The 26,308-nt window shown below is 38.7% G+C and overlaps 1 protein-coding gene across 5 annotated transcripts in view; it reads right to left on the bottom strand.

Annotated features, from left to right (window-relative positions):
- Positions 1-26,308, bottom strand: part of TMEM108 (transmembrane protein 108) — a 1,727,675-nt gene that overhangs the window by 1,224,501 nt on the left and 476,866 nt on the right. The gene's annotated exons all lie outside the window — the stretch shown is intronic.

Genomic DNA, 26,308 nt, shown 5'->3' with positions numbered 1-26,308 from the left:
AGTAGTAAAAGCAAATCTGCATGGAATAAACCTGGCTGTTTATAATATAGTAACTTAGTCTTGCTTGTTTTCCTCACTCTTATTTGCGCATTAGCTTTAATTATTGAATTATAACTTCTTTGTATAAACATGTGGCTTACCCTTTAAAACAGTCTAAATATTTTTTCTCTATAAAATAGATTCTTTTAATTCTTAAAAATTATGACTTGTGTAAATTAAGTGCAATATGTTTTGGATGACAGCTAGTTTATTGTAAGAAATTATTTTTTCTGAAAGGATTTGCTGTGCAGTGTTGTATCTAAAGTATTATCATCATTTTTTTCTTTTTTAACACAATCAAAAATGAAATACCTTGATAGCAAATTCAGTACCCTTCTTGATGTTATTGGGTATTGTACTAACTTAATCAGTTCATCATTGTCACTGCTGCATCTTAACTAGGAGTCTTCCAGAAATTGTCTCCACATGTCCATTTTAGATAAAGAAAAACTGTATACCCTGGATCATAAATTAACATTTCCTCCACATACAAAATGTAAAGGTCAGCATATATGGAGGATACAGTATTGTTTCCTTTATGAACTGTAAAGAAATTATGGAGAAAGCAAGGTTTCATACAGGAGTTGAACCATGATCATCTGAAGGTTTATCCAGTTCAGCAATGAACCAGAAAAAGATACGTTGAGTTGGTATTGGCTTATATAATGACTGTAAATCTAGGAAAGGAATGTAATGGAAAGTAAGCAAGTATGCAGGTTTTTAGTATTGCCTGACAATCCTGGGAATCATGTTGACTGGTTGAATTCACTGAAAATGAATTTACCAAAAACTTTGTACCTAAACAACTTTCAGTGAACCTCAGAGGCAATTATTTTCAGGGGCACAATTACACTGTACCTTATCCCCACACACACAGTGCAAATATATATGCATATGTATATATATATATATATATATATATTTATATGGTTTCACTTCATTATCTCGAAATACTGGTTTCACTTCATTATCTCGAAATACTGAAAGACTGAATCTGTAATTGCTGAAACCAGAACGCCGATGTTTCAGTATTCCGAAATACTGAAGTGCTACATAAAAAAAATAAATAAAACACTACATGCAACATTTATGCAGGGGGGGCAAGCCACACCACCCCTACTTAAATATACCAACTCAGAGATTGCGCTACAGTGGAGGAAAGGAAAATCTCCCGTTCAGCTCCATATGAGGAAGCGCAGAATGGGAGATTTGCCATGTCCCCACTATTGTGCAACCACTGGGACGTTATAATTAAGTGAGGGGGTGCAAGGATCTTGCCCCCTTACAGAAACAGCACTTTTCCTAAGTTAAATGTGTTTTTCGCGTCACTTCAGTATTTCAAAATACTGACACATCTGCGTTCTGAACTCGGCCATTACAGCTTCGGTGTTTCAGTATTTTCAGATACTGAGGTGAAACCATATCTATATACACACACATATATATATATATATATATATATATATATATATATATATATATATATATAATATATATATATATAGAGAGAGATAGATACATATATACATACACACTTTGAGGTTGCACAATACTGGAAAAAGGAAAACTCTCCATTGTCCTAAAAAGTTGTTTCCAAGGGCGGCCACAGTGGTACAGCGGTTAGCGTTGCCACCTCACAGCAAGAGGTTCTCTGGTTCGATTCTTGGCTGGGGTGCCTTCTGTGCAGAGTCTGCATGTCCTCCCTGTAGTTGCGTGAGTTTCCTCCGGGAGCTCTGGTTTCCTCCCACATCCAAAATGACATGCAGTAGGTGAATTGGACACTCTAAATTGGCCTATGTGCCTTCTGTGGAAGGTTGGGCACCAGGCTGGCAACTCGACACAGTAAAACTCCACTGCTAATCATGAGCGGACAATCCACTGTGGCGACCCCTAACTGGGAAAAGCCGAACGAAGAAGAAGAAGAAGATCAGTAGTGAAAGAAAAAAATGTTGATGGATTGACTGATACCCTAGCCCTGGAACTATCAGTATTCAAGACTGAAACTGTCACTCATGAGTCATGGTATACAAAAGGACATGTGTACTCATTCATTCTAACTGCAGGATACATAAAGTTAGACAGCTGGGAGTGATATACAGGGAGGTTGGTAGTAGTGATACTGGCTTGGTGGTACTAGGGAACCAGTTACCAGATGTTAAGACAATATTTTATGCTAGCTTTTACAGTGTATTTTATTTGAGTGCAAACTGTTTGGTGTTTATGAGCATGTGGGGGGGGGGTACTAAAACTAGAAAAATCACATCAAAATGTCTAATAAAACTAAAATTGGATGGTTACAGCACAAGGTTCTATGTGCTCCACAAACCATAAGGATAAGGTGAAAGAAGCAGTGAACTAGAGTGAAAAAGGGTAATTGGCAAGTACAAATACATGTGTTAAAATTGAAAGAGGAGTTTAAGGTGACGTGTAGGAAAGAGGTAGGAAGATAACAGAAATATGACAGGAGAGGGCAGACAGTGTGTATAAGGTTATTTGAGAAAAAATAAGGGAGTGCTAAAAGGCACACAATAATAACACATGTTGTGCAGAGAAACACTGAAAAAGTGGTCAAGAGGCAGGCAGCACCTTCAGTAAAGTGATTAAAATAATAGTGAAACATGGGAAAACAGAAGGGAGCTGGATGGCAGAATGGATAACTTAACATACTGCCTGAACAAAACAATAAAATAAGGATATGTAGTTACCAGAGTAGATATGGTAGAAAGGAAAGGGAATGGTTAGATTATCAGATATTTTGCCAATACATGGATAAAATGTCTCAATTACCTTCTGGGTGTAAGAAAGAACATTGCTGTCATTAGGGTACAGACCCACAGATGCTATGGGCATGAATCTAAAAGTAGGGCATTGTGTTGTTAAGAAAGGAGGTTACGGATGGGCTAGGGGGAGAAGGAATAAAATAGCCTGAGTTGAAATACCTATTTAAAAGTGAAAGAGAAAGGGTAATAGGAAGGATGAAGAGGTTTGGAACTGATAGAGCAACACTGAAAGAAGAGATAAATGGTGAGAAAGTTAGTTAAGTTAAATTAGACCCATAGCTAGTCCATCAAGTGTCCTGTACACATCCTCAAACTGACAGACTCATCTCAACACTGACAGACACAGAACCAAAAAGATATCTTTATGGTTGAAAACCAAAAAGAAATAGTCTTGGTCTTCTCAGAGCTGAAAACCCTCCAAAATTCTTCTTTGTTTTTTGCTATTAATGCAACAAGCAGTTTGCTACAGTTAAATCACCGCACAGTGAAAACTTTGGTATCGCACTCCAAACACATTCACCCCACATGTACTTTTACATACACTGAAAACACAGTCTATGTCATAGGACGATACTGGGCTACTGCCCTTGAGGCCCTTCTAAGCCTAGCCAAGAGTTTAGCCTATGTTTAGACAAGTCAGCACCCAATGCCCCTGTCCAGCAGGGGTCTATATTATAACATCGAAGTCTTAAAACTTCAAATGTTAAAATATCGAACCATTTAGACTGAAAGACTATAACAGCGAACACTCAGAATAGCACATTTTTTCCCAGGGAAAAAATTTGCAGTTCTGACAAACATACACACAACACAAGCACACCAAAATGAATAATCCACACGCATACACTTCACAAAACCCTACATTAAACCATACATACACTACTAGCTATCCACTTACCTTAACCCAACCCTAACCCTAAGGTCCATAACTACAGCACACTCACCTTACCTGCTACTTAACCCTAAGGTCCCTAACTATCGCACTCACCTTACCCGCTCCCTAACCCTAAAGTCCCTATCGCACACTCACCTTACCTGCTCCCTAACCCTAAAGTCCCTATCGCACACTCACCTTACCCACTCTTTAACCCTAAGGTCCCTATCGCACACTCACCTTACCTGCTCCCTAACCCTAAGGTCCCTAACTATCATGCAATCACCTTAACCCGATTTGTTCGCACACTTACCTTAACCCGGTCTGTAACCTTCGCTCCAAAGTCGAGGAAATAACAAAGCTGCAGAAATGGCCCACCGAATACTTTCCCTATTCGATATTCTGCAGCTTCACTATTTTCAGCGTTCGGTGCATAGGGTTTGATATTATAACTTTTGAAGTTTTAAGACTTCAATGTTATAATATAGACCCATCCAGCAGGGACATAGGTGGAATCCCAGGGGTGTATTTTCTGTTTTCTATCCACTTACCCAGGTTGCAATTAAAAAGGGGTAATGAGGTACTCTGCTTGACGTGGTGAGGGAGTCTATTCTAGAGATGTGGGAGTCTCTGGGACACAAATTGGTCCCACCAAAAAAATCCTATTGATGTCACAGACCAGGTTGAGGTTGCGCATGTGGGTTACGCAAGTGGAGCTTGTCTTGCGAATATGCAGCCATCCCATCAAGGCGGGGTCCAAGATCGCCTTGCATGCCAGACAGAGGTCACCTCTGAGGCATCTGTATGAAACTGAGTAGAGGAATTGGGATTTTAGCCTGTGTACCGTACATGTTTGAGGCTCTGGATTCTCCTGGTGAGGAACCTCTGTGGTCTCTCCAGTTGCTGCATGTGCTTTGTAAGGTACATGCTGAAAGGGGTGTTGTACTCAATAACTGGCCTTATAAGAGAAGAATACAGGCATGTTATGACCTCTGTGCCCCTGGATGAGATACTCTTACTTATGAGGTAAGCTATATAGAAAGCTTTCCGTACAATGAAAGCAATGTGGTGGACAAAAGTCAGGTTGCTATCAACCTGGGTGCCTAACTCCCTCACAACTGATTGCATGCTTAGGATGTTATTAATGTGATAATTTGTGGGGATGTCGCTATACTCAAAGGGGGATGATGATGCATTTTTTGGTATTCGGCTTGAGCCCATGTTTCTGGCACCAGCCATTTGTTTGGGTGAGACCCTCTTAGAGGATGTCCACATCACTGGGAGAATTGGTGACAGCACACAGCTTGCTGTCATCTGCAAACTTGGTCAGCCATAGCACACTGGTTTTGGCCTGCACCTAAGAAAAATATATCCCAAATATCATAGGCCCCAAGACTGAACCCTGGGGTATGCTGCTAATTACGGGTCTACTGCTTGAGGTGGTTTCCCCTATTTTGACTAGGTGGGTTCTATCAGTGAGCCAGTTTGCTACCCATCTAGTAACATATGGATTGATGCCTAGTTGAGAGAGTTTATCTATTATGCCTGAGTGGAGAATAGTGTCGAAGGCTTTGACCAGGTCAAGGTAGGTGGCGTGCACTGCCTTACCTTCGCCCATGGCTTTGGTGACTGTCTCAAAGAAGTCGACCAAATTTAACAGACATGACCTCCCCTTGACATAGCCAAACGCCAAACTTTTTGGGATCAAGTGTTTGGAGGTTGCCAATGTCATTGTTAATGAGGTCCATGAAAATCCTTTCTATGGCCTTGCAGATCAGGCTAGTTAGGCTGATGGGTCTATAATTTCCCAGATCAGTGGACATTCCACCTTTGTGCAAAGGGATGGCATTGGCTGTCCTCATTCAGCTGGGACAAAGCCAGTACTCAGGCTTTGGTTGAATAGGGTGCCTAATGGTGATGCAAGTTCCTGCCTGAGTCCATGTAAAATGCAGCCTGGGATGTTATCAGGTCCCATGGAGGCTGTATTTTTTTGCCTTTGAGAGAGCAGTGATGACCTGTTCCCTAGATATAAGGGGAAGGGGGAGGTACTGGGGATGTACTGATTTACTGATGGGAGTGACAGAGGGGTGAACTTTTCACTGAATCTGTCAGCCAACAAGTTTGCTATATTTATGGCATTTGTATATGTGATGTCCTTGACCACCAGTTCTGAGCAGATCTGGGTGCTTCCTTTGAGATTGTGGACATATGTGAAGAAGGCCTTATGTTATGATTATCTCTAGTAGATGTGGTCAATTTGGACTTGAAGTGTGCTTTGGAGGATTTCACTAGTGCTCTTATTTGCTTGTTCAGGCTAAGGAGAGATTGCTTTCAATTGGGCACCTGCTTCTTCTTGGTTCTGGACAGCATATTTTTCCCCTTTTTTTATAGAGTTTATTTATTGCAGATGTCCACAAGACAGGTTTACTCTCCTTGCAGAGGATGATTTAATTCTGTAGAGTATTCCTGATTCTATACATCTATATAAATGCTTGTATAGTGCTTTGATGTAGTTTTGGATATTGGTGCCAGTTCCTACACAGGGGGAGGGGGCTGTGAATCTGTTTCTACCATCCCTCAGGAGGCTATAATCAGCTTTGTAGAAGTTTTTTTGTTTGACCCTAGCTACAGGGGGGTCAGGGGAGATGGTGACTTTGAAAGTGTCCACCTCATGGTCAGATCTTACAAGGGAGGATGATACTGTAGGGATGCTGCAGTGGTTACCCATATTCATTAAATACCAAGTCCAAGATATTATCATCTTTTGTAGGGGTATCAACTAGCTGTTCCAAGGCATTTGCATTGACAAAAATGAAGGAATCTCTGAGCATTTGTGTTCTAACATGAGTAGTTCTTCTAATCTATGTTTGGGTAGTTAAATTCACCCAGGATCAGGGTAAAGGGTTGAATCTTGATAGATTCAAAGAGGTCCAAATAGGCAGATTGGGTATCTTGATTCAGATTTGGGGGCCGATAGCTAGCTATGATTTGAATAGGGGATTTGTCAGTGGTTAACTGTACCTGAAGTGTCTCCTGTGTGCCACAGTGTTTGACCAGCCAGGAGGTGTGTATGTCTTTAATGGATATTGAAACTCCACCTCCTTTGGCTTTACTGCCCACAGTTTGGGGTTTGAATGTATGACAGGATGAGCAACCAGGTAAGGCTGAGCTGCTCTCAGCATTTCTGTGACTGCACAGATGTCAGCATCTTCCAGGGTTAAGAATGCTTGCAATGAGTGTAGACTCCTAGCGCTTAGCAGAATGACAGTTAATTTACATTTTTTTGGAATTTTTATGTTGGTAGTTTTAATCTCATCACTTTTAAAAAAGGCACTATGGGGGAGGCAAGAGCCTTTGCCAGAAGTCTGAAGCCCAAGTGAGACAGATGCATGCCATCTCTGGGAAAGCATCTTGGTCTGTCAATTATATCTTCCCAGGCTGTCAGGTACTGGAACCCCCTGGAATGACACCAGATACTAAGCCAATTGTTCATAGGTAGGTACTAGGCTATCGGCCCAAGGGCCTACGTAAGCCTAGCCAGCAAGGTACCATACCTTACACCACCCAAGAAAGTTATTTTCCTGTGCCACTGTTGAGCAGAGACATAGAAGTGATTCCTGGGGTGTATTTCCTATTTCCCATCCACTCATCAAGATTTTTCTTGAAGAGTGCTAATGAAGAACTTTGCCTGACATAGATGGGTAGCTTGTTCCAGAGTATAGGAAGTCTCTGGGACAGCAGTCTATCCCTCCAGCGTGTCCTGTTTATTGTGGTGACAAGGTTTAGGTCCCCAGAGCATGTAGCTTGGAGGGATTGGGATTTCTTTAGGTGTAGCATGTCCAATAGCTCTGGGTTTGACATAGCTTTATATGTTAGGCAGAAATCACCTTGTAGTAGGCGATATGCTACGGAGTAAAGCTGGAGTTTTTGAGACGGTCAGTGTAGGGCATCTGTTTGAGGCCAGTAATCCTCTTTGTTAGGTACTTCTGTGGCCTTTCCAGCTGCTGCAGATGTCTTGTGGGGTACATTCCAAAAGAGGCATTGTACTCTATAATGGGTCTAATGAGTGATGAGTAGAGGGGAACAATGACTTCTTTTTTCCTGGATGAGAACCCTTTTATGATGAGGTGTGCCACATAGAAGGACTTCCTGACTACTGTGGCGATGTGACTATCAAAGGAGAGACTACTGTCCACCTGGGTCCCAAGGTCTCATCACACATTCTGTGTTAAGGAGATTGCTGCCTATGTGGTAGTTCATGGGTACAGAGTTTTTACCAAAGGGGATGACACTGCACTTTTTGGCATTGAGATTGAGGCCATTGCTCTGACACCAGGCATCTGTCTCAGTGAGGCCCTTCTGGAGAATGTCCACATCATTTGAGGACTTGACTATGGTTCCTAGTTTGCAGTCATCTGCGAACTTCGTCAGCCAGAGGCCTTCTGTGTTAGGCTGTACTTCAGAGAAGTAGATACCAAATAATTTTCTGTTTGTATTGCGGCATCATTCTGGTACACATATTCAGTGAGCACAATCATGTCTCTCTTCATATAGACCAGGGAAGTACATCTCAAGTCATTTATGCCAATATAGACTATGACTCAGTCATAACAGTACCTGTTGTTGAAAGACTTGAATGTGTATGTGATATGGTGGATTTGGGCACCTGACAAAAAAAATAACCGTGACTTTCTCCTTATCCAGCCTGGTGAGAGGCACATCTGTGTGACTCACAATGGAGTCTCCTATAACTAATATGCTGGTTTTATGGTTAGGCCTTAATGGCCGTGAGACACAGGTGTGCGGACTATGCATGGTATGTGGTGTAGAGGGCTGTGGGACCACGTGTTTTTGCCTCTGAGGTTTCCTTTGTTTGAGTATGTTTTTGGCCTCTGCATATGTGGGTGTGTGTTATATAGGTTTGGGTGGGGCTTGAGCTGTTGTGATTGTGTTGACAACCTTCTCAGTGCCAAAAATACTGGCTTGTGAGTGAGAGAACATAGACTCTACATTCATAATGTAATTGCATCTCTCACAAATTGTGTCCCTATCTGGTAGTAGTAGATGGTTGTCTGTGTACATGAGGCATTTGCTACACTGTCTTAGGATGCCAATATCAACCAGACTGGTAGAAGAAACTGTAAGAAATTGTCTACCCATATTTATCAGAATCAGAGGGATAAAAGCCAAGGAGATCTAGGGAGTAGGCCTAAAGCCCAAGTGCTTAAACCAAAACTAAGAGGCTTAGAATAACACAGTTTAAATGGGCTATAAACAAGCAGTAATAAATGCAACAGAAAGGATGCAATTGAAAAGAACAAGGAACAAGTTGCAGGAAAAGCAAGATGAAGTAGTAGAGTAGGAGGAGGAAACACAAATACAGTAAAAGAAGCTGAATAAAGTGTTTTTTTTTTAGTAATGTGGAAAGGGAGAGAGGAGGAACAGAAGATAATTCAAGGTTAAGAAACAAGGGGGGTTAACCTTCCAAAATTATCTTTGTATTAGGTAGAATGAGCTAATGAGATGGGACTGGGAGGAGTGTCCCAGATCAAATTTACAGTAGGGGCCGGCAAATGCAAAAGCCACCAACTTTAAAAACACAACTGCAGTTGGGTGGGAGATTGGGAGAAAATGGTACCGTTAAGCATCACTAAACAATTAGATAAAGTACAAAAAATATACTTATATCAGCAATGTAATTCCAGATTGTTTAAGAAGCACTCTCAGTTAGGCACAATGGAGCTTCTACCAAGATAAGCAGAAAGTCACACAAAGCTAATATTTTTATACCAGCAAGATAAAAGACCCTTTCAAAGCCAAGCCTTGAGGCAATCAGATAACACAAAAGCTGTTTGACCAGTGTTTCCACCCTGGAATGAGTTCACTGCAAACTCTCTGCTGCCCCAGAGAGCTACAAAGGACCACATTTGTGGAACTAGTTAGTTCAAGCTAAAGTGCTGTGCCAAATGCCTTATAACTGGAATAAAAATTTCAGCAAAGATCAGGAAACAAAATTCAGCCAGAGTTCAGCAAATATATAATAATTCAGTCAAGCAAATAAATAAAAACAGTGCAGTACTGTTAAGAATCAGTGAACAGCTAGTTAAAGTGCAAAAAATATACTTATATCAGCGCTGTATTTCCAGATTGTTTAAGAAGCACTCTCAGTCACGCACAATGGAGAGTCAGCTGTGTAACATTTTAAGGATCCCAGGTACTCCACTGACTGCAGGCAGCTCACCACAGAGATTTTTGATTTTTCACTTTCTTTTGAGAATCTCAAACATCCACCAATGTGCACTACTGCAGTTTATATCCTTTACATTACATTATATAAAGTGTCATGCTAGTTGATCAGGGGACATTCTTATGTTTATTCCTTTCAGCTTTTTTGATTCTATGTAAGTATGCTAAAATATTTTGTATTTTACAGCTTATCTTGTTTTCTTTTTCCTTCTTCCTCTATATGTCACAATAGATGGCACAGTAGGTGGTAACATGGCTATATTTATTATTTTTTACTATTTTGATTCATTACATTATATAATTATAGAACTATAGAATTATAGAACTTACCTATGTTTATTGTTTTGATTCAGTGCAAGTATGATAAATATTTTTGTCTTACTGCTTATCTTGTTTTCTTTAGTTTCTGTTGAAACATATTTGTCTTACAACATATCTTTTCTTTTTTTAGTGAATATCAAATCAGTAGCCATCTTAGAAAGTTATAGTGGTTTTAGAACATTAGGCAAACTGCAAGGACTGTTAGTGGCCTCTGTGATGGCAAAATAGCTGAAACAAATACTTAAGTGGGAGTACTCTGCAGTTTGGCATGGAATAGAGTGATGCATGGATTCAGCTTTGTAAATTCACTTGGTGCAACATCTCTGATTTTAGCATCTATGTTTTCACAGTTTGTCTGCATGCAGAACTGTTTTTGAGTTTACCTTTGTCAAAGTTTTGCAAGCCAATCAGATGAAATCTGTAGTATCAGGGGCATGTCATTTGTTCATTGTCAGTGTTTTTGAGTCTGCAAATTTCAGACCAGGAACACAGGAAAACAATTATAACAACAGTTTTTGTTAGTAATATAATTCATGCAATTTTCTTCATTAATGTTTGTGGTCCAATGAATGGGCTTGTGAGTTTTGAAGGAGTCAAACTGAGGTAGCAGAACGTTTTGTTGTATCTTATGGTGTTTGAACAGCTTGTTCTATATGTTTTTCATCAGCAGAGTACTGAATATGGGGAGCAGTCATATCCTTTTCCTTTCTGCAGTATTCTTCCATTCTCCATGATTGTTTGGCAGTACATTTAATGTACTTAGATGAGGAAGAAGTGGGGGAATTAAGCCCCCACTGACCCTGTGGGGTATGCTGGAGGGCTTGGGTTCCCAGCAAAATCTGCTTAATTTGTTCTTTGTGTACAGCAATACTTCTGATACACTGACGTCACTTTCTTTTTTAACACCTTTACTGAATTATTACTTAAGACATAGGCAAACATAAATTTATATAAAAGAAAACAAACCATATTGACATGCACCTAGTTAAAACATTATACATCACGTTATTTTCTTTTTTCGATAGCTATCAATCCAGCATTATATAAACTGCTGAATTCCTACTTTATCTTAAATCTCACTCCTCTTTCAAACATTATTCTACATGCATTCTTTCTACAATTTCCATTTTTTCTAGGTAATTTGCTCCTAGCCTTTTCTAAAGACCTCACTTCTAGTTCTTTCATCTCTATTACATTCAATACTTCAAATCTATTTGGTTTAGACTTTGATTTTCATTTTCTAGTATTTGACTTTTAGCAGTCATCAGAATTAAACCTGGAAAATTGGAATTACTGTATCTAGGGAATTCAGATATTGTACACAAGCTCAAAAAAATCATTTCCTTAGTAACACTTACTTGCTCACCAAATATTTCTGACAGAGTGCTCTGTAGGAAAATTTTTGAAGTTTCTCAACTTATTACACTCCCAAAATATATCTTCACAGTTACATTTTTTTCTCCCTATCATAACTCCAACATTTGCCATCTACCTGAGGAAAAATGATTTGCAGTCTGCTTGGGGTGTAAAATGCCTATGCAAACATTTCCAAGCAAAAATCATAAATCTTCAAGACTTTGTTGCCTAGTTGGGAGCCATATATATGTCCTCTGTTTCCTTGTGAAATATATTATCCAATCTCTCTTCCTAATTCTTTCTAACCTCCTTTGATTGATTCCTGTTGCTATTGTGCAATATTGCATATGCTCTACTAATTATCCCTTTTTAACAGCAGCTTCTGTTCTACATTCAACTAAAAACTCTACTAGATCAGGTCTTTCACTTGGTATTCCCCTATCCTTTTCTCTTTGCCTATATTTTGATACCAATGGCCGATAGGGGAGGCAGTCTCTAGCCTGCAGTCCAAATGTTTTCCTGGCCTCTTCCTATTCTATTACTTTTCCCTCTCTAGTTATTTGCTCCCAATACCTTCACTCCTTTGACAGTTTTCTCCAATAAATTCCAGCCCTTTCTTCCTTATTCTCTGTACCCCTAATTGCAGTCATCCCTATCAGTAAAATCTCCTTTCTATAGTCTCATGTTGGCTTAGTTCTTGGAATACCTTCTGCTGCTTTATGAACATAATATTCCGTATCACTGTTGTTATTCTTCTTATGGATCTGTATTCAAAATCCCACTCTCTTCTTATTTCTTGAATTTCCCAACTATTTCATCATCAACCGTTTCCACTTTGAATTATATCTGTCTGCTTCTGTTATCTCTATGAGCCTTAACTGTGAAGATCTAAAATATCCTTTCAAATCGTATAATCCTAAACCACCTTGTTCTGGTGGGAGGATCAACTTATCCCATTTGATACTTGTCCTCTTTCTCTCACAGATAAATTCATCCAACTCTTTATTAATTATTGTCCATAACTTCTCTTCTGGTTGATAAAAAATATGCCTCACCTCTATATATAAAACTAAAGGGGCTAAAAACATTTTCAATGCTTAATCTTGTTATCTGTAAGAATAAACAAGAATTTTCAGTTTCTAAGATTTCATATTATCTTTTGTTTAGTCTCTCTGGTTCCTTTGTTCAGACACAACTTGACAGAGAGGAACCCTCCCACTTTAATTTTTGCCTCTGATCCCTCATATATCCTCATAGTTGACCTTATTATTGCATCAGGGGAATGGAAGTGGTTCCATTGCCCTGTCCCTGATATCCCAGTTTAGTCTGTAAAATTCTTTCTTTGCATCAAGACCCACCATCAACAGTTATATTTATTTATACTCTGCTTCCCTCTGGCTCATCATTGTTCTATTCATGTTATCAAATATTTGCCTTCCCTCTGCACAACCACATTGATCCATGCCTATCAGTTTTGGCAACGTCTTTGCCATTCCTTTAGAAATTAAAGACATAAACACTTTCTAATCATAGTTTTAATTTGAAAGAGGTCTATATGAAGCTGGGTTTGTTTAGTCTTTACATTCTTTGGGTATTACAGCCACCATAGCTTTCTTCCAGGATGTTGCTTCTTCCCCTTATCTTAAAATAATGTCAAACAAAACCTTCCAGGTCTTCATCACCTTCTTAGCTCCTAGCATCAAAACATATACAGGAATAGCATCTATTTCTAGAGATTTTCCTGCAGATTGATTATATGTCACGTTTTATCTCATCTTCTCATATCTTAACTGTTGATTGCTGAGTCTCATCTACCTCTAATCTTGGCATACGTAAGCCTTCCAAAATATTTCCATTTATGCTCTTTCTTGATTTCTACATTTCCCTGCTTTATACAAATTTTGATATCTTTTCTGAAATATCTCAAATACTCTACAGGATCTCTAGTTATTTTTCTTGTTATAGGCTCCCTAAGTTTGGCAACAATCCTTTCTACTTTCTGTTGTCTAAGTCATTATAAACTTTTTGTGCCCTAGAGTTATTATCAAAAACAGTTGCTTAGTAGCAATTTTCTAAAGTCATGCATATTATCCAGATAATCTCTCATTTTCTTTTTAGCACTCTGCAGTTGTACCTCTTCTTGTTCTGTGAGATTCCCCTTATTCTGTATTACGTTTAACCTTTGTCAGCCCCTCTAAATAATTCCTGTTACTTCTTAACCATATCTCTTTATTCTTTTATGTCTACCCTATTTTTAAATTCTACTTTCATTTTACCCCACTAAATAGCTATAACTTCTGAAGGAATGTCTATTTTTCCTAAAACTCTCCAATAATTTCCACTACGCATTCCTTTCATTTTACTTAGTAAGTGGGGAAGTGCCAGTGCCTCATTTTTAATTCATTACACTACATTTTTATCCTGGTTATGGGTGAATAATCTGAAATAGTTATTGAATGTGTGTCAATGTTTTCACTTAAAGCACATGTTCATGTGAAATATAATTTCTGTCTAGTCTAGTCCAATTATTTTACCTTGGGGATTAATATATAAATTCTTTCTGTGTTCTTACTACTGACTTTATGTCTTCCATACCAAATATTTTCATAAATATCTTCAGAAATCTAGTCTCTTCCGTTATATTTTCCCTTCTAGTTCCTTCAGATACATCCTCACTGTCAAATGAAATTCCAGTCTCTACATACGTATAAATAATATTCCTTTAATACATGCCATCATAATCCTCCTCCCTTTCCAGTAGCCCATTACTACACAGAACTACCATTATTATCTTTTTTCCCTCTTCTATTACTATTGGAGCTCATCTAGCAATTAGTATAAGTACTCCTAATTTCTTTTGTTCCTGATACTCTACTGAATATCCCTCCTAATGCCCATTCTTTATCAAATTCACATGCTTACTTCTTCCCAAATGTGTCTCCTGTAGCATAATTTGCTCTCTACATTTTTTAATATAATTGAATATTCTTTCCTTTTTATTGATACCTATGAGGTCAGTCACATTATAAAAAATATGGATAGTGTAGCCATTATGAGAAGAACTTATTATTCCCACCTATTATATATGACAGCTTTTTTAAATGTCTATTTCCAGTTTCATGTTACATGCACCCACGAATGTTTGGCAGGTTGATCTTTTATACAGTTGTTTCTTGTCATCGCCATTTGAACTTATGCCACATTTTACAAGACATTTTGTTTTAATAAAAATTGTCAAAAAAACACCCCAGAACACCCCAATAACCTAGTAAACACAAACTACATGCATTTTTAAATAATGAAGTTTAACCCTCCTGATAACAATTGTCCGAAATCAATAGATGCACATACAAGCTCTACCTAACCTAAGGTTAAGGTTACCCAGGCTGAGATGCATGATATAGACTGTGCTCCTACTTGCACTAACTGCTGTCATTTCTTGCCTTCTCTTTATTCCCCTCCCTAATGTGAACAACAGCTCATGTGCTTTCAGAAAACATTACCTTTTATCCTTAAGAAAGTTTTCTGGCTTTTATTTCCTGCCCCTGTAGTCAGCTGGTCTCCATGGAAACATAAAAACAAAATGTACAGCTGCCCTCAGCTGTAGACCTCTCAACTCACACTAAATACTTATTTGCTAAAGGTAAACTTTATTACATTCATTTCTTTTATTTGCTTACACACAAAATGTTTTTAGATTAAGCCAAACGCCTTAATGTAGACATTCATCCAAGTAAACGAAAATATATCAGCATATATTATAATCTGAGCATGTTTACATATTAACTTAAACATGCTTTTGTCCAGCCTTGCTTTTCTTTTACACTGTAATGCCTGCATTTTATAAAACTAAAAACAGAAAAAAGGCATTTGTTTACTTAAGTACTTTTATTGCATACAGCAATAACTGAAAATGCTTTACTATATAACATGCAATTTATATTGTGAAATGTTTTGTATGAATTCCATTAAGAATAAAAATTGTTTTACTTAGTTACTTTTTTTCCTTTCCTTTTAGTGTCCTTTCAAACATTAATGACATGAAATGAGGTATATGCTTTTCTGTTCCCCAACAAGTTTAACAAAGTCAACAACAGCCCAATCTTTCCACTTTTTCTTGTAATGCCATATGTCACAAAAGTGATTGATAGTTTATAAACTCAACTCTCCTTTACTTTCTAATTTCAGTGCTTCTGGTCTTATTCATCTCTATCTCCTAACCCTAAAAATGGCCAATTATCAGGTAATCCTGATTTTTCTCATCAATTCCCAAAATGCTTTTTTCTGTCCCTCAAGAAATTTACTGTGGAAAACTGGAAATGTTTCACTGGCAAAGTCTCATTTTGAACTTTAATAACAGAAGAATAAGTATTAGAGTCCTCTTCTGTTTGATGGCTCAATTTTTGTTATGCAAACTTTTGTCTTTCCTCCTTCACATGGTCTGTATCAAAAATGACTTGTTACTCCAGGAAAAAATATCCCAAGACAGCTGGATACATCAGCTTGAATATTGTACCTGCTTCTCAAAATTCCATGATTGCTGGGATAAACCTGCTTTTTTTTTGGTCTTGTGTGCAGTGAATAATTATTTTCTACAAACATCTACTGTCTCTAATTTCTAGCATTTTGCCCTCTGCCACAACAGGATCAACTCTTCCTTCTGGTATGATTGCATCTTTACTAGTATAGGTCTTGGCCTTTCTCATGACCAGGTTTGGAGAATACACACAATGTGTCCTTTCAGTTAATAAATCATGCTGAGGAATACCATTCCCACTGGTTATTTGAACTTTCATAAAATTAATGCAGTCTGCTTTTTTCCAGTTTTGTCATACAGCAGAAAATTTCAGGTTTTTTCTCCATGCTCTGTCCTCTAACTTTACCATTTTTGAAGCAGATCTTTTTGAGCAGTTTCATACTTAACTAGCCTTATCTTAATTTTGACCTTTGATTTTTACAGTTTATCTGTTCATCTAAGCAGCTGTTTAAATATTCTTTCATTTTTTACATTTTCTATCCTTTTGTCATTTGAGTTTATATACTCTTAGGTGTTTATGTTTTAATCAACTCTGAGAACATTTTATTTATTTTTTCTCTAGATTATTAGAAGCCATGTCTTCCAGCAAAGATGGAGCTTGAACTGCTTCTTGCTGAAAAGCTGCAGGGTTCTTCCTAGTCTATGTTTTTTTCTTCATCTTTTCTAGTTGATTTTCTTCCAGACTCTCTCCATTTCTTCTTCTTTGCTGGTACCCAGGCAGTATACATACTAGCCAGTGAATACACTTAAGACTTGCAGAGTTACTGGTCCATATTACTCATTTTTTTTCACACGAAGAGTTGAAATTAAGCTGCTGATCAGTATGCAGCCATCTTGGAAGTCAATTGATGTTACTTTCTTAATGTTACATGACAAAGTCACATGTCTTTGTTGTGATATAACTGAACTCCTAACTGTGGCATTTTCTTGAGCAGAAGATGATTTGATTTTCTTTATGCAACAGGCTGAAGAATAGTTTTCATCTGCCCCATTGTTAACTATGCATTAAAAGGATTGTGTTGTATTGCTGCATTTGTTTGCACAAAGGCTGTGGTTGTATGAATCGTATTTAAAAGTTACTCAGTTCACTATTTGAATAAAGTGGACATTAAATATCACTGCAGTTAGTTAAGCAGCCTTGCTCTGCACAAAGTGATTTAGTTCCAAAATGCATGTGACAATGTGCCTATAATTCATTTTTATTGTACTTTGTTATTATCATGTAGAACTCACTAGGTAATATACAAGTATAGTACATTTCATGCATTTGTTAATGATAGTTTTTGCAGGCTTAGTGAACTGTCATAACTTGTTTGAGAGTATTTCAAAACTAATGTGGAGGTGTTCCTTTTAAGCAACTTAAGCAGCTGGGCTAATGTGTTTGGTCTTCTGGGAGATGCATGTAGCCAGCCAGCATGATGACCTATAATATTAGGTCAATTCTTTACATAGTTCTTACATTTTAAGTTCAAAGTGCATACTCTTAATTTGTTTGCATAGTTTTTTTTTTTTTTTTTTTTTTTTTTAGGTAGCCCAGTTTCTTCTTCAAAATAAGCTTACTGGTTGACTTTACTAAATTCTTCATACATATGTAGGTTATTCACATGTTTGTGGCCTAGATCAAGACTGAAACAAGTCTAGACAGGGCCAGACAACTTTCAAGGCTAATAAACAAACAAACAAATAAATAAATTACTTAGATGTGGATCAAAGGTCAGATATTAGTCCTAAAGCTCATACTTTCTGATGATCATTGTCAAGCAGTAAGAGAAATCAATCTTGTTCTTGGGTTTTTATTTAATTAAAAACTTGCTCTAGTCTGTTGCCAGATATGTAATGCTTTGATTAATAACCTCATTGAACTTTCAGTAACAGAGAAATTATCCTATGTGTAACATTTTTGAAGATATAATTTATATAGTCTGGCTAGCACTGTATGCTTTTCATCTAATAGTCACCTTATGATGTTTTTTTAAACTTATCAGCATTTATTAGTCCCTTCCTCCTTAGGCATCCAGATAAGTGTGGTATAGGCTGTGACAGCTGTTTTATCTTAGCTGTACTTCTGCAAGTATCTGGTGTACGTACAGCTAACTTGATATTATAGCAATGTTGGAAGCCTCTGCTCATAGATGTAAATCTTTTCACTCCTGACAACTAAATTGCCAAATCAAGTACGGCAGCTGCATGCTCTGAGCCTCCAATATATTGATTATACTGTTCAGGGAGGGACATAGGGAACAGTGGTCACTTGCTTTTATTACATAACACTGTCTGTCCATAACAATTTTTGCTCCGTTTTGAGTATACAAAGAGCCACAGATAAGTTAAAATAAAATTTACATTTCTCTTACATATTTATCTTTCATCTTGCTGGTTTGTTATGGCAATGTCATTATGATTATGGGTATGCAGAGGGCCAGCACAGTAGTGGTATGATTATGGGTGTGTAGAGAGACAGCCACATTCCACAGTAGTGGTATGATTATGGATGTCAAGAGGGATAGCCACATAACCATGATAGTGGTATGATTATGGGTGTGTAGAGGGATAGCCACATAACCATGTTAGTGGTATGATTATGGGTGTGTAGAGGGATAGCCACATAACCATGTTAGTGGTATGATTATGGGTGTGTAGAGGGATAGCCACATAACCATGTTAGTGGTATGATTATGGGTGTGTAGAGGGACAGCCACATAACCACAGCAGTGTTAGGCCCTGTACCTACTTTTGCTGTTTTGGCTAGTACTGATATTTAATATCCACAATGTAGTCAACACAGACTGCCTGCCAGGTGACCAAGGAATATACATGCTTTGTATTTAATTGTCTATTTTACTTAGTATTAGAATGCAAAATATTTATAACCAGTCATGACGTTTTTCTCCTCGATACAGTGTTTTTCTAGCATCAAGAAACATCATGAGCATTTTTCAGAACAAGCAGAAACGTACAATAGAGGTCTTAGACTGAAATTATTTAAAGTGCTGATTGTCGATAGTTGAGTGGGGGCACTCTTTTTTTTGGCATGAAACAGTAGTTACAACAATAACTAAGGTCAAAATCTCTGACTCATCTACCTCTGACTATTCGAATTGAGTTCTTTGACAAGCGTATTTTGTCGCTAAGCTTTAGGACTTTTAAAACTTCACACTAATGTAAGATTTCCATGACATCAGCACTGATAATGGTACCTGCAGTGCTGTCCTATAATCTCCTTCCTGACTGACATTTTCGTGAGTGAAATGCCATTATCTGTGAACCGGGTGTGATGAAAGTTTTATATATCCTGTTCTGTCAGCTTCTTTCAGTTATTGGCTACAAATGTAAGCACTATGTGCTAATGCTACATTTTCTCTAAAAGGCTGAGCCTGCATGAAACACACTTAGCAGTAACTCAATGCACTTCTCAGATAAGCTTAATGCCAACTATCGAGTCAGTGCTAAACTGTGTCAGTATATGAAATTATTTAAGTGAATATTGTATGCAGAAATCTTTAGATATTACAGTTTTAGCAGTTTATACTCTGTCACTATAATTTAGTCCTGACTGCTTAAAGGAGAACTGATACAGAGTTCATGTGAGTATCTCTAATGTAAGTAGCCCTGTCAATCATAGTATGCTATAGCTTGTTTGAATTAGTATGTTGTTCCTTTATTTGAAACATTGAAGCTGATATTAAACTCAAAATGCTCTTACATGCCTCTTAGATTGAAAGGCACGTGCTCTGGTCTGCTGAGGTTTATGTAGCTAGAACGAACTCCTTGTAGTTTTAGCCCACCACTTTATACAGGTACTATGTCTTAAGGTCATAATCCCCACCCATTGTCTATTGCCCCTGCTTTACTGTCTATTTTATGTAAGGGCAATTGCCTTTGATGAGATTTCAAAAGCTGCAGCTCATCTTGCAGGCACCCTTTACAGCTTAAATGAATTAGTATACATTTCCCATATACATAATTTTGTCTGCAGTCCTTCTCCTGTGGTATGCCTCCATGTCTTACAATTTAATTATCCTGTGTGCCATCATTTCCTGTTTTAGTAAATATTACAGTAGTTCTCATCACTCATAAAGATGAGTACCAAATGCTAACAGTTCTCTTTTTTACATGCATTTGAATTGTCCTCATGGAAGAACTATTTCTACCAAATATCATTACGCTTTATGTACTTTACACACAATTAAGCACAAAATCATATTCCTACTGCTGCCCTCCTTTGGTGACATAGGATCTCCTCTCCTATGACACATTAACTATGACCCACATTAGAAAGTTAGGCAGACATCATACATCTGTAATATGAACATTGCACTATTTAGGCCCAAATGATTATTTTTGGATGGTTTACTCTCCTAAACAGTATCAGGTGGCAGACACAAGCCACAGACCCAATTAAAATTCATATATAACATGCAGGGCTCTACAAACTACTTTATTTAATGCAACAGTTGTCCCGGTCCCCTTTAATAAACACATCACACTGAATGACATTGGACAACCTTTATTAAAACTTCCATAACATAGCTTTGAGCACGAAACTTATTAATTACAGCTAGACACAATATAGTTGGTTCTAAACACAGCATAAACATCCTTATAATGTTAATCAGGGCAGTGTACTTACTCACCCTGCTCCAGTAAGCAGAGTACATACCTCTACTCACTTACCTTACTTATGAAGCAGTGTCCCATCTCACTTCATATACCATTCATTTAATTACCTTCCACCAAGTAGGCAGCATCCTTACCTCAGCTTGCTTTTCTATTCAGCAAACTTCCTCCAGCTGCTCATTTTCATTTAGACAAATCCTTGAGATGAACCTAGACAGCAGAGGGGGAACAGAAGAGGGCAAAAGCCTGTCCCTCTTCTCCGCCAACCAGCCTACCCAGGCTGTTCCCCCTTCCTTCTACCCAAAATTGTTCAATCAACCATCTCCCATAAAGGGAATAGTTAAGCCAAACATCATTTGGTGTACCCATTGTCTGTAAAGTACATTAGTACCCCATCATCAACCCCACGCCTTGACATACCAACATTGATACACACCTATATGACACTAAATAAAGTAGGATTACCTGTGAGCCCATTATACCATACCTGAACTTCCACTCTCAGAAAATACATTGCCTTTTAGCCCACTTCCTTCAAGCCACTAACCATCGCTGCACCTTTCATGAATGACAACCTATATCACTTCCAAATCATAGTTTAAACAAAGTCATCATCGCCTAAAAATGCAACCTTGACAACCCCTCCAATTTGCTGCTTTGATCTGCCAATAGCTGTATGCAAGACCTTAAACTGCGAAGAAATCTAAGATGTTGAAACTTTACATACCAGCCTGCCCACTACCTCTCAAGTATACCCCACCTTGAGGAAGGTCCCCCCACCCTGTCCTAAAATCATATTCCTCATAGTTCCATCTCTAAAATTCTGACCCAATTCCATTTTAGATATACAAATTAAAATGTATCTAGCTTACCAGAGGCTTAAACCAGTGACCTTAGAGTACCCCCGATCCTATGATGATTAGACTCCATCCTACCCATGAACATCCCAATCTCACCTTAAACAATCCACTTCCTGGATTACCATGTCTCAATATGCCTCTCCTTCAACTCGCCCCTACCATACCTTGATAGACTCCAACCATGCTGTGTCATCATTAGCACAGACTTATGATTGCCTGTTATCCCCTTGTGCTCCACTCCCGCAATCAAAACATTCCCACAATCAACATCCATTACCTTCCAAAACCATTTCTGACATGGCATGGCCACTGCTCACCATGCAGTCCTTCTGGGATCTCATTATGCACCACTCAAGAGACTGAGACCTCCATTGCAATAGCCTCTAAGTTTTTGAGCTCCGTCACCTCCGGTCACCAACCAATGTCAACTCAAATTCCATACCAATGACCCCACTGCTTATCTGACACCAAAGCATGATCATCTGCAAACTCACTGTATCTCACCACTGGACTCGACACACCATCATCTACAAAGAAAGAACAAAAGTAAATCCTCTAATATGTAAGGAGAAGGCTCCATCTTATACCCACCAATTCCAAACTACAGACACAGCGTTCCAAAACCCCATCTGCAAGAAGGAAAAGACATGTAAATCATCCAGAATACATAACACACATTCCAAGACATCTTCAAGAACAACCTATTCTACCAACCTGGGAAGTACCACCGCCACCCACCTGTATGACAAAGCAGCCAAAACTGAACCTATGCTTCCAATGCCTATCAAATTGCCTCGTCCTTCTCTTCTTGTCCTGTTTCACTCCCTCATTATGCAAGATCCAAAGGCTCTCCTAACTCCTACTCTGTTTCTATCCCATATGCTTACACTACTGCTCTGAATTAACCAGGTGAAATACTAAGAAATCCAACTTCAGTCCACACTCCCCATTACACCAACCTCATATGCTTACACTACTGCTCTGAATTAACCAGGTGAAATACTAAGAAATCCAACTTCAGTCCACAATCCCCATTACACCAACCTCTCCAAATTAGGAGTCAAAACCTAGCTAATTCTGTGAAACTGTGGAGTTGAGAGGCATGCCGAGAATCTCCAAACCCCCCTTCTACTGCAATTACAACCTCTCATGCAATTAACCAGATGCACCAAAACAGGCATGTGTAACTTTCCAGTTCCATCTTTAATGATCTACTTCATCTTCCTAAAACCATCCAACCATGAAACTGCCCAAGATATAAACCTAACCCAGAACATACTGCTATGCCACCTGCCAAATACTTTGACAGTTTGGGTAAGGCTTGCCCTGAGAACCACCCACTATAGACTACAAGTGACCTGCATAGATGCCCTGTACTGCTAACAGTTACTCACATGAGCACCACAGAGCCATAAACTACTCCAAACAGGGACCACTCACCACCAAATGCAGAACAAATCCAAACTAAATTAACATCAACAAAACAAATAACTCAACCCACCCCATTTCCATAACCATATCTTCATATTCTAAATCAAAGGCAACATAATAATTACCAGTGACACCCAGTATAACCTGCAATGTCAAACCCCAACCCCATTAATGTCAATATAGAAAAGCACAGGGAACACTAACACTTAAAGCAAGCATATCATATCATAGCCACCATAGATCTCTGAAACTGTCCATGCAAATTCTGGACCACAGCATAACATAAAAGGAAAATGAAATGCTTGCTGCCAAATTAGGTTGCCACCCAGAATGTGACAATAAGTTACTCACACTCCATCAAGATTTAGGATAGCAAAACACCAACTGGCACAAATGCAGTTCCTGCACCCCATGAAATTTCAACCTCCCACTCCACCTCATTGCATGCAATCTGGACAAAGCCAGAAATAACAGTGTAGCACTTCTAAATATTGCTACGACAAACTGAGCAAATTGGTAGGATAAGTTTGCATTAGCTCACCATACTGAAAGTATCAGGTCTTACCCTCAAATGTCTGTCAATCCTGAGTTCCCGCAAGACCTTACTGGACAATGCCTTAAATGTTAGCTTAATATTTTAAGTTTCTCACATCAACTTTAAACATTAATGGAATGAGCTGGATAACTGAAAGCTGCACAAACTGCCAAATATCAGAGCCCACGAAAAGGTATCACTGATCCCAGCTAAGGAAAACACCTAGCCCAAAAGTAATGCCTCACGCCAGCCACAGCTCTGGCTTCCAGCTTTCAATCCCATGCTCAAAACATTTAAACACCACCACCGACAAGGACAAAGTGCAACATATAGCTCAAAAGAGAAACAACCAACAAATTCAACAGTCAGAAGCTCCCATTCAAAGATGGAACACCACAGGCCAACCACCATGCTGCCCACCCAAAGCCCGCGAATAGATGCACTCAGCATGAGCTCCATATGACCTATTGAGAGCCGCGAACAATTACCACAAATGTCTCCAAGTCTCGGAGCACCAAATCTCTGCTACTACTGGGCGAAAACAGTACGGGGTTGTGACAAAAGTTACCCTAATCAATTAAGGATGTGACTCGACTGCAAGAACAACCTATTAATAACTCCTAGCCTTACCATGTAGCAGTAAGCCTTCACGGGAACAGAAATTACAAGGGACCATGTTCACGCCCTTGAAAAGTAAGAGAGGACTGACAGTGACAGAAGAATGAGCTATTAGACTTCTGGGATGAAACACACCTCTCACAAACTTTTCATGTCCCTCCATCCATGTCTCTCAAGACCAGTAATTTACCTGAACTATTAACCTTAACATGTTGCCTCTTAACAGAAGGTAACTCAAACTTTCTGCAGTCCTTAAAGTCGGGCTTGGAATCAACTGTTATCAGCGGATGTGCCTACACCTCGGCTTAGACCTAACATAACTATTCTATCACTAAAATCATTCACACTTGGAAGAACCGCAGCTGCTAACCAATGTGACCGGTGGTATGACTGCCAGCAACTCATTCTGCCTGCTACTGGACTCACCATACAATGAACATCATTGAAGATTGATGTTCATAAATAATGACCGACATTTCCATTTCACACTTCACCACCCTCCAAAATACCTTCTAAGGCAAGACCCGTTATTAAATCCAGTCCTCCATTTAGAACAATATTTAACACTATTTAAGGCCATTGTACCCCCCCTTATCAATTGCTTTGTCCAGATTACCTGTGCTAAGATGAGCAACAATGTTGAAATCTAAAGCACTGCTTCCAACATGCGCTCCTCATACCTCCCACTTTACCACAACTACAGTGGGAATGAGAGCTGCCATGAGGTCTTGTCATGTTAATACTCGGGGGGAAAATAAAAAAAAAAAAAAAAAAAAAACACACTGGCAGCCGCACTGAAAAGAAGACTTTACCTGAAATAACCCCTCCTGACCCTACCAAGCTTACCATAGATTTGAGCTGGGTAGCATACTCAGCGTAATGGCCCCCACCACCACTGAGGCCATCTTCTCTCAGCTGCTTGCCCTTGCAAAAAAAAAAAAAAAAAAATGTGCCCCTACCAACATAAGCAGCCTTTCCATTTTACTGCATAAATTAAGCAATCAACATTCGATTCTATGGTTGCCATAACCTGACCGCCAAAGTGTACAGTCCAGAACAACAGATTGTATCTATTTATCCCACCAGCTTCCGTCATTGCTCTCAACCTAGCAGGACAAATCACTCCAAAATGCAGAACAGTTTAATATATTAGCGCTATTAACTTCCGGCAAGAAATGAAGAAGAAATTGCCAACCAACATACATTTGTAACCCAGGAGAGCATATAGATCTAATTAGGAGTAAATCATGACCTTAACCCCCCCCACCCCAAAAAAAAAAAATCAGGAACAGCCGAGAAGTACACATACAATTTCCTGCCCTACTGCTCATCAACTGTAATGCCCTAGCCCTCCAGGAGCAAATTAATGCTAATACCCCCGCTTGTGAGCATATGGCTGAATGAAAGCCTGCGAAACAGCTACTCACCGAGCATTCCTCTCACTGTGGAGAAAACACATTAAACTACTACAAGAGAGCATCCCAAACCCCCCAAACAACCGATCGTGCTATCACCATCTCTCTTCCTTTCTTAAACATTTTTTTTTTTTTTTTTTTTTTTTTTTAATAATTCAAACCTAATCTCCTAAAACTGTAACTACTGGACCACCCCCAACCTGTCCTTCCCACACTATTTAATATATACTTACTACTCACCTCCTCCAAGCACACTTCACTTATCCAAGGCCTAACTTACCACCATGTTACCTATAGGTCGTCTAGGACATAAACTTGCAGGTAGCAAGTTCATGCCAACATGTGATTGCTTACCTGGCTACACTTGCCTAAACCCCTTAAGCCACTCCCCACCCTTATCTCATTTCCTCTCAATCATCCCTCCCTCCATTTAACCCTTTCACCTCCCCAATCCAACTAATTCCCACTAATATATCACTCTAACCCCTCTTGAAGATGTCCCAGGACAATTTGGTTTGTTGCCAAACCTCATTTATTCACAAGAAGTTCCTTATCATGAAGACATGGACTGTTCATTTAAATACCAATATAATTAACATCTCCAAATTCTCGAAGAAAATCAAGTATAATATTCCAACCTTTATTCAGACAAAATGCCAGCATTTTGGAAGTCAAAAGA

The sequence above is a fragment of the Protopterus annectens genome, chromosome 3.part0 (assembly GCF_019279795.1).
Source record: "Protopterus annectens isolate FY-2018-M chromosome 3.part0, PAN1.0, whole genome shotgun sequence".
Lineage (NCBI taxonomy): Eukaryota > Metazoa > Chordata > Ceratodontiformes > Protopteridae > Protopterus > Protopterus annectens.
Note: the sequence above shows the minus strand (reverse complement) of the source record. Positions and strands in the feature narration are given on the sequence as shown.